The following is a 16,678-nucleotide window of genomic DNA, read 5'->3' as shown; positions in this document are numbered from 1 at the left end:
TCATCGACGACATCCTGATCTACTCCAAGAGTCAGGAGGAACATGAGCAGCATCTTCGTCTTATTTTGGAACTCCTTCGGAAGGAACAGCTGTACGCCAAGCTTTCTAAATGCGACTTCTGGCTTCGTGAAGTCCACTTCTTAGGCCATGTGGTGAACAGGGATAGGATCCATGTCGATCCATCCAAGGTAGATTCGATCAGAAACTGGCCTGCACCGCGTACACCGACAGAAATACGCCAATTCTTGGGTTTGGCAGGTTATTATCGGCGGTTCATCAAAGACTTTTCAAAGATTGCTCAGCCGCTTACGCTACTGACACAGAAGGGTGTCGTTTATCGCTGGGGAGAGCCCCAGGAGTCTGCTTTTCAGTACTTAAAGGATAGACTTTGCAGTGCACCTATCCTCTCATTGCCAGAGGGCACGGACGATTTTGTAGTATACTGTGACGCATCGATACAGGGTCTGGGTTGCGTATTGATGCAGCGGGATAAAGTTATTGCCTACGCCTCTCGTCAACTAAAGATTCATGAACAGAATTACACGACGCACGATTTAGAGCTGGGAGCTGTTGTTTTCGCGCTTAAAATATGGCGACACTACCTGTACGGTACCAAGTGCACGATTTACACCGATCACAGGAGTCTCGAGCATATTTTCAAGCAAAAGGAGTTGAATATGCGTCAACGACGATGGGTCGAGTTGCTTAACGATTACGAATGCGCTATCAAGTACCATCCAGGCAAAGCCAATGTTGTGGCTGACGCTCTTAGTCGAAAGGACACCTTACCGAAGCGCGTGTGAGTGCTCCAGCTTACCATTCAGTCTAGTCTTCCTGCTCAGATACGAGCTGCTCAGATAGAAGCACTGAAACCCGAAAACGTTAAGGCTGAAGCCCTACGCGGCTCACGACAACGATTAGAACAGAAGGCAGATGGCGCTTACTATGTAACGGGGCGTATTTGGGTCCCACTTTATGGCGGACTACGCGGACTTGTAATGGACGAAGCTCACAAGTCTCGCTACTCGGTACATCCAGGGTCGGACAAAATGTACCACGACATCAAAACTACTTATTGGTGGCCTAGCATGAAGGCCCACATCGCTACATACGTTGGAAAATGCTTGACCTGTGCGAGAGTCAAGGTTGAATACCAGAAACCAGCGGGCCTACTTCAACAGCCAAAGATACCTCAGTGGAAATGGGAAGAAATTTCCATGGATTTCGTTACAGGCCTACCTAGATCCCAGCGTGGGAATGATACCATATGGGTGATCGTGGATCGACTCACCAAGTCTGCACACTTCCTACCTATAAAAGAAACAGATAAGTTCTCCACTCTAGCAGACGTTTATCTTAAAGAAGTTGTTTCGAGGCACGGGGTGCCCACATCCATCATTTCGGATCGCGATGCACGATTCACGTCAGAGCTATGGCAAGCAATGCATAAATCTTTCGGCTCACGATTAGACATGAGCACAGCATATCATCCTCAGACGGATGGGCAGTCGGAGCGAACAATCCAAACTCTAGAAGACATGCTTCGGGCATGCGTCATAGATTTCGGCAACGGCTGGGAAAAGCATCTCCCTTTGGTGGAGTTTTCTTACAATAACAGTTATCACACCAGCATACAAGCCGCTCCATTCGAGGCATTGTACGGACGTAAATGTCGGTCACCTCTCTGTTGGGCAGAGGTGGGGGATAGTCAGATTACGGGTCCAGAGATAGTAGTGGACGCCACAGAAAAGATTGCACAGATACGACAACGCATGGCGGCAGCACGCGACCGTCAGAAAGCCTACGCGGACAAGCGTAGAAAGCCATTGGAATTTCAGGTCGGGGACCGGGTTTTACTTAAAGTCTCACCCTGGAAGGGTGTGGTACGTTTTGGCAAACGGGGCAAACTAAATCCGCGGTACGTCGGACCATTCGAAATCATAGAAAAGATTGGCAAAGTAGCATACAAGCTAAACCTACCAGCTGAACTCGGGGCAGTTCACAATGTCTTTCATGTGCCGAACCTAAAGAAGTTACCTATCAGATGAAACCCTCATCATTCCTTTTAAGGAACTCACTATCGACGAGCGGTTGCAGTTCGTCGAGGAACCACTAGAAATCACGGACCGGGATGTGAAGGTCCTCAAACACAAGAGAATCCCTCTTGTTCGAGTACGTTGGAACTCCAAACGTGGCCCAGAGTACACCTGGGAACGCGAAGACAGGATGACAGAAAAGTACCCCCAGTTATTCGGAACCAATGCAACCACTACTGAGACTGAAGCTACTACTTCGGAATTTCGGGACGAAATTCCAGATCAACGGGGGGAGGATGTGACACCCCAGGAAAACCAGTGAACGTTATAACTTACCTAGCTTCCTCAGTGAGTGCATACCAAATTTCGGGACGAAATTTCCAATTAGTTGGGGATAATGTGACAACTCGAACTTTAGACCTATCTTTGTGTAACGTTTATGAACATGTTATGACTATATGAACTTGACTTACTAAGCGAATGATTATTTGATATGTGCTATGTTTAATATGTGTGTTTATTATGTGTGTATTAATCAAGCCCAATCCGAACCACACAACACCATCCGACCGCACAAGCCCAAATTGGGCCGCACCTCTTGTACTCGGAACATGGGCAACCCATTAGTGGGTTCGGCCCACTTCTCCTTAGCAAGTAAAACACCCGTAAGGGGTTTTGTTCTCTCATTTGTCACTAAACACAAGAAAACACATAAAACCCTAGACAACTTTTGCTCTCTCTCTTGTTGCTTGGAACCCGACGGCACACACACACCCTTTGAAGCTTGTGAACCGGATCGATCCTCTATCTTCATCCGGTTAGTGTTTTGGTGTTTGTTTGGTATTTGATTGTATGATGTACACTGTGATTTACATGTTCCATGCTTAGATCAACCGACTAGGATTGAATATGTGTTGTTCTTGTATATATTATTGCATGATGTTAAGCTAAAACCGAATTGATATTGCTATGTCGTGTATGCGAGTTGGTGATGTTTGATCGTGGTTGATATTCTTGCTATCTTGTTTGCTTAAACGATGATCTTGTGATATTACCGGGTAAATAAACAATCGGTTGTGATATGAATTGAACCCGTATGTTATGTGTAAAGTTCTAGGGTTGGTTCAATTAAATGGCATGGAATAGATTAGTGTTCATGAATGTTGATTAGGGTTCATATGGATTTTTGAATAAGTTGTCTTGTTTGATCGAGATTTAGCATGTCTTGTAACTGATTTCATGTTAATTGATTTGGTTATGTTTGGAAACCTTGAAACGGATTGAAAGAATTCTGCATGAAATCAGGAAGTTTGTTGCGTTGACTAACCACACGGTTGCGAGTCGAGACCGGTGATCGTTGCGACTCGGAACCTCACACCCAGCAGCACGAGCCAAAACCATGGTTGCGAGTCTTGTTGCGACTCGTAACCGGACCATGACGAGCCGAGACCACCTGTTGCGACTCGTAACCAGCTGTTGCGACTCGTAACCCCCTGTTGCGACTCGAGACCAGTTATGCACGTACACTGTTTTGGGCCTACACTGTCACGGGCCTAATCATTCTGGGCCAAACATTTTGGACTTATGCAATTGACTGTCATGCGTTATGTATTTGGGCCGTGTATACCATTGGACTTTTATTGGGCCGATATGTTATTTGGGCTGATTGTCTTTCGGGCTTAGACATTGGATCGCACAAGTTTAATATGTGGTATATAAATTGGGCCGGGTTATGTTGGGCCAAGATTAGAACGCACAAGTTATGCTCTTGACTGCTAAGTGTTACCATGTTCTATAAGTGCTCGAAACATGTTAACTTGTATGTTTTATACGTGCATTACGTGAAGTCAAAACCTGACTTGTACAAAAACCGTGATAGGACGTGGTTGACCATTTACTTGCTACCCGTACTCTTTGTGTATCTGCCGAGCAAACCAAGGTGAGTTCACACAGCCAAGGCATGGGATTCCCGGGTTGGGAATTGGGTTGGAAATGTTGTTATGGAATGATTACTCGTACTTACGCATTCGCTAGACTATAGACCATCGTCCTCAGGATAGTCAGGACACGTTACGTAAAGCCTACGTAACCCAAGTAATTGCCATTTGTCTCCCGGGTCGGGAGGACACGTTACGTAAAGCCTACGTAACCCAATACCTTCTACTGTCTTCCGGGTCGGAAGGACACGCTGCGTAAAGCCTACGTAGCCCCCCACGCGTACCACTGTCCTCGGGGAAGGGCACGTCACGTAAAGCCTATGTGACCCAGTACGTATTCCTGTTCTCGGTTTAAGAAGAACACATGGTTGTACTAGTCTAGTAAGTACCATAATGGGAAGCCCCCATTATAAAGGATAAACGTGAGAATCCCTCACCAGTAGTATATACATGGGAAACCCCCACTTGATGAACTTACGCATTACTGTTACGCACTTACTTTCTGTGAACTCGCTCAACTAGATGTTGATTATTTGCTGCATGCCTTGCAGGACCATAGGTACATTATGGAGCTTGCACAGGGAGGAGCGGGTCGTTGTGGGATACGGATCCTGGACGATATTTGAACTTATAACTATTTCGAGTTTACATTACTATGCTTCCGCTACTTAAACAATGTTGGGTTCTGAAACATCAACCATGTCATGATGAATTACATTAATTACTTTTATTATTAAATGCTATGTTTGATATGATTGATGGCTTGATCCTGGTCATGTCACGCCTCTAAGCGGTGGTACTCCGCGGGTGGATTTTGGGGGTGTGACAGAAAACGTGTAGAAAACAGAAACAGCAATTCCAATCAAACCGGGTTTCTATTGATTATCAAACTTTTGTATTACAATCAATCTAAACCCTAACCAACACAATTTCGTCCAAGCCTTAAGCACTCTCACGAAATTACTCTCTCAAATATTGTTTTGGCTGATTAACTGATTAACCTAAACCCTAAAGCCTAACCTTGTTTATATAACACAAGGTTTACTAATTGGACTTGGTCAAACATCATGGGCTGCGAATTGGACAGGCCCAATTCGCCCCCCATCACCCAATTCTTTGGGTTTAGTTAGCCCAAACATTACAACTAACTATTACAAAGCTAAACCCGCTAACTATTTATCGTTTAACTAATTACAAGATATCCAAAGACCAAATCTAAGCTGTTGTCACAAATATGCACCAACAGGCAGAGGCAGTAAACACTGCTTGCTATGTCCAGAACAGAGTTCTAATAAACCCCAGGCACAAAAAGACTGCCTATGAAATTCTGTATAAAATCAAACCACTGATCTCATACTTCAAGGTGTTTGGCTGCCCATGCTTTATTTTGAACTTAAAAGATTCCATTTCAAAATTTGCAGCCAAAATTGATTGTGGTTATTTTCTGGGATACTCAACCACTGCCAAGGCCTACAAAGTGTTCAATGCACGGACCAAGGTAGTGGAGGAGACTTTGGATGTAAACTTCAATGAACTTTCATCAATGAAAATCCCAGCAAATCCTGCTGAACTGTTTGATCTTGAAAAATTCACTTTTGAAAATACTACTGTCAAGACTAACAGTGCAGGTCCATCAGAGGATACAACACCAGACTATGGGTATGAAGTCATCATCCCTCAAAGGTCTGCCACAAAGGGAAAAGCACCAGTTGTTCAAAACAGCTGCCAAAGCTCAACCACTGCTACCTCAACAGTTGTTGACCAAAGTAGCCCATTTCCCACTGCTTCCACATCCTCAACTACTGCTGACAAAAGTCCTCAAACAGTGGATAAAAGTCAGCAGTGGTCCACTCCATTACCACCCATTCCACCACCTTTTGAAGCCACTGCTGGGTCATCAAAGTCATCAGCAGTGGTTAGCTCAGATGATACACATTTGCAGCCTTCACCAACAAATGCCATCATACCATACCAAGAAGATTTAATCTTCTTGAGATCTCATCCACCTGATCAAATCATTGGCAACATCAATGAAGGGGTGCTCACAAGAAGCCAAACCCAAAACATTTGTCTTTTTGCTGGTTTTCTATCACTTCATCAGCCAGTCAAGTACCAAGAGGCACTAAAAGACAACAGCTGGGTAGAAGCCATGCAAGAGGAGCTCCAACAGTTTAAGAGACAACAAGTATGGGAGCTTGTACCACTACCAAAAGAGGTTAGTCCCATTGGCACAAAGTGGGTCTTCAAGAACAAAACAGATGAAAGGGGCATTGTTGTCAAGAACAAAGCCAGGCTTGTGGTTCAAGGTTACAGACAGGAAGAGGGGATTGATTATGATGAAACATTCGCCCCTGTTGCAAGATTGGAAGCTATCAGACTGTTCCTGGCCTTTGCTGTCAACCACAACATGAAGGTGTTTCAGATGGATATCAAAAGTGCTTTCCTCTATGGTACATTGCAAGAAGAGGTATATGTATGTCAACCTCCAGGCTTTGAGGATCCATTTTATCCTGATCATGTCTACAGGCTAAACAAAGCCTTGTATGGCCTGAAACAAGTACCTAGAGCCTGGTATGAAACTCTTTCCAACTTTCTACTCTCAAATGGTTTCAAAAGAGGTACCATTGATAAAACACTGTTTCTTAAATGGACAGGGAAAGATTTAATGATTGTCCAAATTTATGTGGATGACATTATTTTTGGAAGCACATGTACCAAAATGTGTGAAGAGTTTAGAGAACTCATGACAGCTGAGTTTGAAATGAGTGCAATGGGTGAGCTGCAATGCTTTCTTGGTCTCCAAGTACAGCAATTGCAAAACGGAACTTTCATTCATCAAAGCAAATATGCTAAAGACCTTTTAACCAAATTTGATATGAATGATTGTAAACCATGCAGCACACCCATGGCCACAAATAAGCTGGTCATGTCTGATGAAAAGGATGAGCTGATTGACCAAACACTCTATAGAAGCATGATTGGGTCCTTATTGTACCTAATTGCATCTAGACCAGACATCATGTTTGCAACATGTGTCTGTGCAAGAAGTCAATCAGCTCCCAGAAAATCAAATCTCATTGCTGTAAAAAGGGTTCTCAGATACATAAAAGGTGCTCCCACACTTGGTATCTAGTATCCAGCTAATGGAAATATCAAGCTGTCAGGTTTTTCAGACAGTGACTTTGCTGGATGTCACACCACAAGGAAGTCCACTTCAGGAGGGTGCCAGTTTCTAGGTGATTGCTTAGTATCTTGGCAAAGCAAAAAGCAAGCAGCAGTTTCAACATCCACTGCTGAGGCTGAATACATTGCTGCTGCAAGCTGTACAGCCCAACTCCTGTGGCTTCAAAATCAGTTACTGGATTTTGGTATCACTGCCTTAAAGACACCACTCATGTTGGACAGCCAGGCAGCAGAAAATATCATCAAAAATCCAGTTTCCCATTCTACCACAAAGCACATCGACATCAGACATCACTTTGTGAGGGATTGCTATGAAAAAGGTTTGATTTCTCTGCATCATGTCCCAACTAAAGACCAGCTGGCAGATGTGCTCACAAAAGCACTTGATACAGCCACTTTTGAAAGCTTGGTCTCTAGGATTGGGATGCTAAACATGGAATAACAAGCAACATCTTGTTTTTCTATGAATAAAAGCAACAAAATGTTTTCAGAAAATCAAAAATCCATCCTTAAAATAGCTTAAAAATGAAAATTTCATTAATATCCTTAAAAGTCTGCCATAACCACTGATTGTTCAAAAGTCTGCTCTACTTCAAAAAGTCTGCCACTGCTGAAAGGCAACCTCTGTTCTCTCATTCCTTGATAACCACTGTTGTTCAAAAGCTGTGTCTTATCCACTGATATGTTATCCACTGATAGTGAAAATCATCCACTGCTTTCATCAGTTGCTTTCACCAAAAGTACTGTCCTTCATTTTCACCAGTGGTTGTCACGTGGGCAGTACATAGCAGTCAGACCTTTTGTAACGGCTGCCACGTCAGCATTCATTCTCTTTCCTATAACATCCCCACTCACCATCAAAACAGGGTTTTACTGTCGAATTGAATTCTTAAAAATTCTCTTCTCAAAGCAGTTTTTCTTCTCATTTCTCACAAATTTCTTCGATCGTTTCGTTTCAAAAATGACAAAATCGAAGCTCTCTGCAAAACCCACATCGAAATCAGCGAAAACAGCCTCTCAAAGGCAACTACCACTGAAATTCCATTCAAAAAATCTCACAATCTCCTGGGTCTTCTCACAAAACCAGGAACCACAGATGTTTTCGATTCCATTATCACCATCATGGCAAAATCAAAGTACAAAACTTTGCTCATCGCCGACGCACCCATCTACTTGGTGACCCAAAGGGAATTTTGGAAGAATACAACCCTTGAAAAACAAGGAGACATTGCAACTGCAATCCAATCTTCCATAAAAGGTAAAGCTGTCCACATTACACCACAATCCATCTCCGAAGTCTTTCAACTTGATGACCAGGCAGGTAAAACTTCCTTCACTAAAAACGAGTTGCACATTGACTTCATTGAAAGAGGGTATGAAGCCACAATGATGAAGAAACTAACCTTAGAAAAAGGTTATTTTCCTCCTGCACCAAGATTTCTATTTCATACCCTCCTCCTATGTGTTTCAAACAAAACCACTTCTTTTAATGAGATCCCTATAAAGATTCAAAATCTGGGATATGCAATTCTTCAAGAAGAAAATTATTATTCTCGGGAAATCTTTAAAGATTTGGTTAATAATGTTGAAAGCAAATCATTCTTACTATTCCCAAGGTTTTTAAGCTACTATTTTGAAAAGAAATTCAGTAAGGATGATTTATCTTTAATAAACCAAGGTGAAATAACTGCAATAAACTGCCTAACATCTGAAACTTTTTCGCGAATGTTAGCACCTTGCAAAACACAAGCAGGGGTACCTGAGCAGAATTTAGCAGCAACCACTGCTCCTCAGGTATCTGCTGCTGAGCCTACTGCTCTAGGTGATCAAAGCAGCAGACCAACTGTTTTGAAACCCACACCTACAAAACCCAAAAAGCTTTACAAAAAGAAAAATCAAAAACCCCCCAAACCAATCAAAACGGCAACTCTGGAGGATGAGATACCAGAGTTAATGCCTGTGACAACACAAATGTCACAAGAAACCACTACTGCTTCTTCCTCACAGCAGTTGGTACAAATATCTCAACCCATAACCCTAACTCCTCCTGCTTCTTCACAAAAAGAACAGGTTGTACACAAAGGGCCACCACATCATGATGCTCTGGATACATTCGTCTCCATCATCTACAGCTCAATGCCCGGAGCAAATCCGCTTTCTAAACCCACCATCACATCCACAATTCCACCAAAAACACAACTACTGTTGGATGCAATTGATTTGAACCAGGCATTACTCAGTCCTTCTCAATCACCTGTCAATGAGAATATACCTCAACAAATGACTGAGCCTGCTGTATCATTCATTGCTAACCCACCAACACAACCTGAGGAGGTTACACCCATTGAGTTACAAGTAACTCTTTGTGGTAATCCAAGTGAAGCAGCCACTACAACTGTTGAACCTACAGGTTTACAGTTGGACAGTGGTTACATCAATAAGACTTCCTTGGAGGCAATTCCTTTTATAGCACCTCTACCAACCACCAGTTGATTTATTTATCCTACTGGCAACATCAAAAGGTTGTCAAGTGTTGAAGGAAGAAGACCCCAGTACCAAGAAAATGGGGCATCAGTGGTTAAGGTTTGGAGTAAACTCCCTACTTCTACCACTGATAAAACCACTGTTAGTGGGAAATCAGATGATCCCATTAAATTGGGTGATGGTTTAAAGTACCAGAAATTGACGGCTCGTGTTGAAAAACTTGATAACTCTGTTGCAGAACTCAAAGATATGCTACAACAGTTGTTACAAGTACAAAAGGTACAATCCACTGCTGTTCCACCTCAAGCACCTGCTCTCCAACAGGCACCTGCTACAAATGAGCTCTGGAATCTATTTCAACCTTTTCTCCATCATCAAGCACAAATAGCAGATCAGCAACATGAAAAACATGTTCAACATTGAGAAATGCTATGGAGTCTAGGTACAAAGACACTCAGGCTGATCTAAAGGCTCTCAAAACTCAGATCTTGCACTCCACTGGCACTGCTCCTCCACCAGTGTTCTTCATTGATCAACTACCCGAAGATAATGCCAAAAAGGGGGAGAAAATTCAGGAATGGAGAAGGAAAGGAATAACAGATGGCCTCTACCTCGCACCAGAAAATTCCAATATGACCAAACAGATTCCTTTGCCAGATGGGAGTAAGAAAATTGATGTGACCACAAATGCACTTGCAGAAGCACTTGCATGTGTAAAAAGGGATAAAGAGGCCAAAAAGAAAACCAGGGTGGATTATCCGGATCAGGGTACTTCGGGTCAAGAGATGATGAAAATCTCATTGATGAAAAGAAGAAGCCTACTAGAAAAGTAAGGCTACCCAAATCCATTCCGGTCAGACGTTCAAAGTCTGCTCAAAAACCACCACCTAAAACAGCTGTTGTAACTCCTGGTGTATCAGCTGCTGTTGGTACTTCAGTAGTTTCAACATATGTTCCCACTTCAACACACACTACATCCAATGCTTTACCTCCATCACTGATGCGTGTTAAGTGCGATATATTTTTGATGTATATTTTAAGCCCTTTTTACACTTTTAGCCAAGTTTTAAATTTATAAAACACGATATTTACTAACACTAAACACACATATGGGCAAGTGCACCCATGGTGGACGTAGTATAGTGTTGGTAAGATACCGAGGTCGTCCAAGGAAACAAGAGCTTTTAGTACCGGTTTATCCTCAACGTCTAATCAAATCAAAAAGTTAGAAAAGATTTTTAAACTAAGAAAAATAAAAACTAACTAAATGCTGAAAAATAAAATAAAAATAAAAACAGATAGACAAGATGAATCACTTGGATCCGACTCGTGTATTAGTATAACCTTTGATTATTTTCGCACTTTTGCACTTGTTTAAGAGATTATCTTAGTTATTGTAGTAGGCCCCTCTTACCCTCAACCCAGTAGTTTGAGTCAGCAAGGATACAATCCTAAAGGGTTGGATTATTGGAAGATAATGAATTAAGTTATTAATGCAAATTGTGGTAGGCCCCGCTTTTGGCGGTGACGTTACCCTCGGCTAAGTAGTCTGAGTCAGCAGGGATACAGTCCTAAATAGCCGGGTTATAGTATTAATTGTAGTTAACTTATGAGGGGGTCAAAGAGTTTGGATCCCCGCCATCCAATACCTATGGGCATTGAAGGAGATCCTACTAAATTTGACCCAGGTCCCTTGCAGGACCTCTAAACGCTGAACAAGGGCAAGACCCTTACCAAACCGTTCCCTTAACCCCCGACCAGGTAGCCAACATACCTCCATATAGACCGTGGAGATATGAATGGTGAAAATCTTTTATTTTATATAGACAGTAAAATAATGCCAAGACACCACGGACAAACGATAAGGAAAGATCACCTTCAACATAAGTAACTAATTATTAAAGTCATTAATACAAACCAAATAAAAAGTGCAAAAGATTAAAAATAAAAAGTATTATACTAAACACTTGTCTTCACCAAGTGATGTAAGAGACTTAGGCAAACATGGCCTTGATTGTCAAGAACTCTTACGATCAATCTTGGATCCCGAGACGACTCACACACTCTACGATGGACAATAGATGATGGTGGTGGATGATAGTGTTATGGTGGTGGTGGGTGGTGGATGAAGTGTGAGAGAGGTGGTGTGTCAAGGGATGAGTTGAAATGGCTCCAAGCACTCCTATTTATAGGCTGAACAGAAGCCTGGGCACGGCCCCGTGTCCACTGGACACGGCCCCGTGCCCGTCTGACACTCTCTCTCTTCATTAATTGTAATTCGCAATTACAATAAATGCACCTGCAGCACTCTGACCACGCCCCCGTGCCCGCTGGGCACGGCCCCGTGGTGGGCAATAGAAGCTTCTATCACTTTGTCTTTTCTGCCAGGGCTGACCATCCTGGACACTGCCCCGTGCTCGCTGAGCACGGCCCCGTGTTGAGCTGGACACGCCCCGTGCTCGCTGGGCACAGCCCCGTGCTTAGCTGGGCACAGCCCCATGCTCAGCTTTCTTCTTGTTTTTGCTTTGGGAGATGCTGTCGAGGAGTCGGGCATGCCACGTTTCTTCCTTTTCTTTGTATTTATGTTGGATTTGGCTGCATTTTTGCTTCTTTTGTTCATTTAAGCTCTTTTAACCCTGAAAATACAAAAGGAAGACAAAAGCACACTTTTTCCAACATTAGTACTTAAAAAGGGTTGGTTTATGCCTCATTTGATGTAATTTATATGTTGCATTTTACACACATCAATCACCACCAAAATCACAATCACCTCCTGTCAAAAGGCAGAAGACAGCAGTTGTTATAACTTCTGCTGTAAAGATAACAGTAGTTGGAACACCAGTTGTTTCAACAACTGTTAGTCTATCACAAACCACTGCCACTACAACCACCTTTCCATCCAAAACATCATCAGTCCCTACTCAAATAAAGAGGAGAAGGCGAATTCCTAAAGATGATGTCACTTCACCATCCTCAACATCTTCAAAACCTTTAGCTCTTGTCAATATACCAAAACCAGTTCCACTCTCTTCTATTCCAATGCACAAGCTCTTACCTCCTGCAGGTGTTCAATTTCCTCTTGAACTGGAAGCAGTTAGAGAAGAAATAAAATCCTTTTATACTGAGGATGACCCTGCCAAAAGGAGTTTTCCTTCAATCAAAGGATATCCATGGCCCAAAAACATTGAAGAATATTTGAAGATAAAGGCCAAGCAACCAGAGGATATCTCGAAAAGAAACACACAAGGGAAATCTGACAAAGAAGTATCAAGATACTACCAATATCTGCTCACAGAAGTCAGTTCCCTAGAACGTTTTGCAAAGAATGTCAGTCAACAAATTTCAGAAAGAGCAGCTGAAACTTTGAAGAAAGACTACATTGAAAGCATTATGTTTTACAAGAAATACAAAGGAGAGAGACACATGTACAGAGAGTGGACTGTTCCAGAGCTTGAAGCTGAAGCAGCCAGAATTCAAGATATGATAAAAAGGAAAGTCACTCACACTCCTCCTGATTGGGCAAAGTTCAAAAGGAATGTACCAGAAAAGCAGTTGGAACTAAAGAGAATGAAAGAAGAACTGGTTGTTGCTGAATTTGGCACCAAAAGACAAGTTGCTAGATGGAAAGAAGATTTGGTCAGGACAACCTACAAAAGGCTGGAGGAATTAAGAAAGAAAGATCCAAAAATTCCTCAAAAACCTGACTACCCTGAAGCAGCGGTCTCAAAAGGACCATCAAAGCTGCAAATCAGGAGAGCCACTGCTCCAGCTGGTAAGGCCATCTACAAAAGAAGGACACAAAGCCAGTTAGGAGCTGAAACTGTTCAAGAAATTCTTGCTGGAAATGCTTTTTTAAAAGAAGGCTTGTTAAGAACGTTAAAAGAAGAACTTGAACAGGAAAACTCTGCTGCCACTGCTCAGCCAGTGATGAACAGGCCAGCCTCACCAAATACTTTTGCAAATAAACATCTCCCAAGAAACCCACCAGGCTCAAAAATACAAAAGTGGGCAACTGACAAACAGACCTGCGTATTGACTTTGCTCAGGTCTGGTGGAGAAGTGGAGAAAATATCAAGGGAACAAGCTCTTGGCCTGAGTCTTGAAGATTTGCAGGATCTCCTTGATCTTCCACTTAGCAGGGATGATGAAGATACAGATGCCCTTGACTTTGATTTACAATTTAAAGGTCAGATAAGGGAGCTGTTAATGAGGCAATAAAATATCCACAAATAATGAAGGGTTTTGGCATTTTCTGTTCCAGGGGGAGATTGTTGGGATTGAACCCTATCAGAGGAACAGATAATTAAAGCCAAAACTGGATCAGAACAGTGGATTCTGGATAAGCAGATGCTGATATACAAATCTCTCCCCTTGAAAGTGATTACAACTACTGATGACCTCCTATCTACTGATCTTGCTAAACTGCTGACCCATAATTGCTGCTCAACAAAAGATCTGATGGAAGACTAAAGTACTGTTGATTCAATCTACTGCCTTGAGTCAAGCACTGCTGATCCGGACAAGTGCTGCTGGGTTCACAGCAGTAGAAGGTTGCAGCAGCTGTTCTAAAGTCTGTTTTGTAATAGAATGTATTAGCAGTAGTTAACACAAGCAGTGTCTGTATAGATCAGAGGTTAGAGTTTGTTAGGAGGTTAGATGTCACTTTCATGGTGACGTCAGCAAAGATGCTCAGTAGTTTGCAAGTGCCTATAAATAGTTCAGTACTTTGTACTGTTCTATTAGCTCTTTACATCATTCGTCTTCTTTGCACGAACAAACTACTGAGCTCGGGCTGAGGGGGAGTTTGCATTCATACATCTATCTTTGTAATCGTTGTTGAAATTAAATTCAATCATTCGGTTCATTGTGTAAAAGATGTTTGATTAAAGTATTACTCTCATTTGATTGTATGCAAAGTTTGTTTTCATTTTAATTCCGCTGCACAACTCATCCATTTTCATCTTAACTTCAAACACAAAATACAATAAAAAAGAAACTCAGATCCAACACTCCTTATGAATCCTTACAAAAGGATCATGTTGTAAGCACATGGACACCACAACAAGAAGCAGAACTTTCATTTGAAAGTACGCTTAAAATCTCCTCTCCCAGGGCAATGTCGCTTTCCACTCCACAACCTTCTCCTCAAACAGCTGAGGAGGCTACACCTCCTGAGTTTCAAGAAACTCTTGGTAGTAATTCAAGTGGAGCAGCCACTACAATCGTTGAATCACTTGGTTTATAGTTGGAAAGTGGTTACATTCTTAAGACTCCCTTGAAGGCAACAACTGTTTAGGCTACAATTGTATCCTCTGCTGAAGTTGGGAGTCCCCAGTACCAAGACAAAGGGGCATTTGTTTATGATGATTTGGAGACTTCTCCTATTATCAAAACAAATAAAACTACCACAAGTAGGGATTCAGGTGATACTATTAAATTAGGTGATGAATTGAGATACAAAGAATTGACAGATAGAATGACTTCAATGGAATCATCAATGGCTAAGATGAAAGATACGATGAGGCAGATGATGGAGCATTCTCAAAGTCAACCTAGCACTCAGCAAATTGCCAATGAGCTGTGGAAATCTGTGCAACATATCATCCAAGCTCAAAGGAATTTGGTTGACATCAACCATAATACTCACATGGAACTCATCTGGAATATGGTTGAGGCTAGGTACAAGGTAACACAAGCAGATATGAAGGCCATGAGGGAACATTCGGTCAAAAAAACTGGCTGTGCCCCTGCAACAGTCCTTCTAAATGATGATGAGGATGATGATGCCAAAAAGGGGGAGAAAGATTCATTGAGAAAGTTGTAGCCTGATTCAAAAGCAAAACCAAAACCAAAGGTGCAACAAAAGCCAGAGTCTGCTCAACCAAAATCTTCTGCAAAAGCATCAGAGGCTGGAAAACAAAAAGGGATTGATGAGACCCTTAATAAAAAAGCTGAAGAGATTGCTTTGGAAAAGCAGAAGAAGCAAGATACAAAAGAAGCCAAAGCTTCCAGTTTGATAAAGCAAGAACAGGATGAGTAGAAGAAAAAGGAGAATATTGGCACTTCACAAAGGAGGAAGTCTTCAAGAAATGTAAGACAGCCAATCACCATCCCTCCTAAAACCTCTGCTGAACCTACTAAAATTATATCTTCTGCTAAACCCATAACCACTATTGAACCCAAAACCTCTGAACTTAAAGCCGAACCTTCACCACAACAACCACCACTAAAGAAGTAAAAGAAAGCTTCACCACCACCATCACCAATCCACCCAACAGATGCTGGTACAACAAATTTATCAACAGATGTTAGTCAAATTACTGCTGATACACCAGTTGTTTCAGCAGTTGTTAGCCAAACCTCTGCCATGGTCATTTTCTCTACACCACCAATTACTCATCCACCACCATCACCAATCCACCCAACAGATGCTGGTACAACAAACGTATCAGCAGATGTTAGCTGAACCGCTGTTGATACACCAAATGTATCAACAAATGTATCGGGACAAAAGGATAGGTGGAAATGGAATAGTTGAAAAGAACAAGACTTCACTGTGAAGGAGGTGATACAATAACATGGAATGATTCTGGTGGAACAAAACAGTAACTCCCAATATAAATTTATTTATATGGCACGCAAGGAAGGAAAGATACCATCGGCATTAGCATTAATGAACAGGGGTGTACCGTTACAAGATGTAAACTACAGCATGTGTGGAGTGTCCGTGGAGGATTCAGAACATATATTAGCAAGATGTCATATCGCAAAAGGGATTTGGAGGCAGGTTCTCTGGTGGACAATGCAGCCAACAAACCAACAGTTGGATTTGGTCAAAGAAATAATTTAGAGTATAAATAATATGTAGGTATCGGCTAACCGGAAAAAAATAATCCATGTCGTATTCTCGCAAACACTACGGAGCATCTGGAATGCAAGGAACAAGAAATATTTAAACAGAAGCGGCCATTAACGAGTACAAAGTCGTTGAAGAAATAAAGGAAAGATCGTTTGAATGGATATAGAAGAAATCGAGGC

The sequence above is a fragment of the Helianthus annuus genome, chromosome 13, assembly GCF_002127325.2.
Source record: "Helianthus annuus cultivar XRQ/B chromosome 13, HanXRQr2.0-SUNRISE, whole genome shotgun sequence".
Classification (NCBI taxonomy): Eukaryota; Viridiplantae; Streptophyta; class Magnoliopsida; order Asterales; family Asteraceae; genus Helianthus; species Helianthus annuus.
This window is presented reverse-complemented; position numbering follows the sequence as displayed.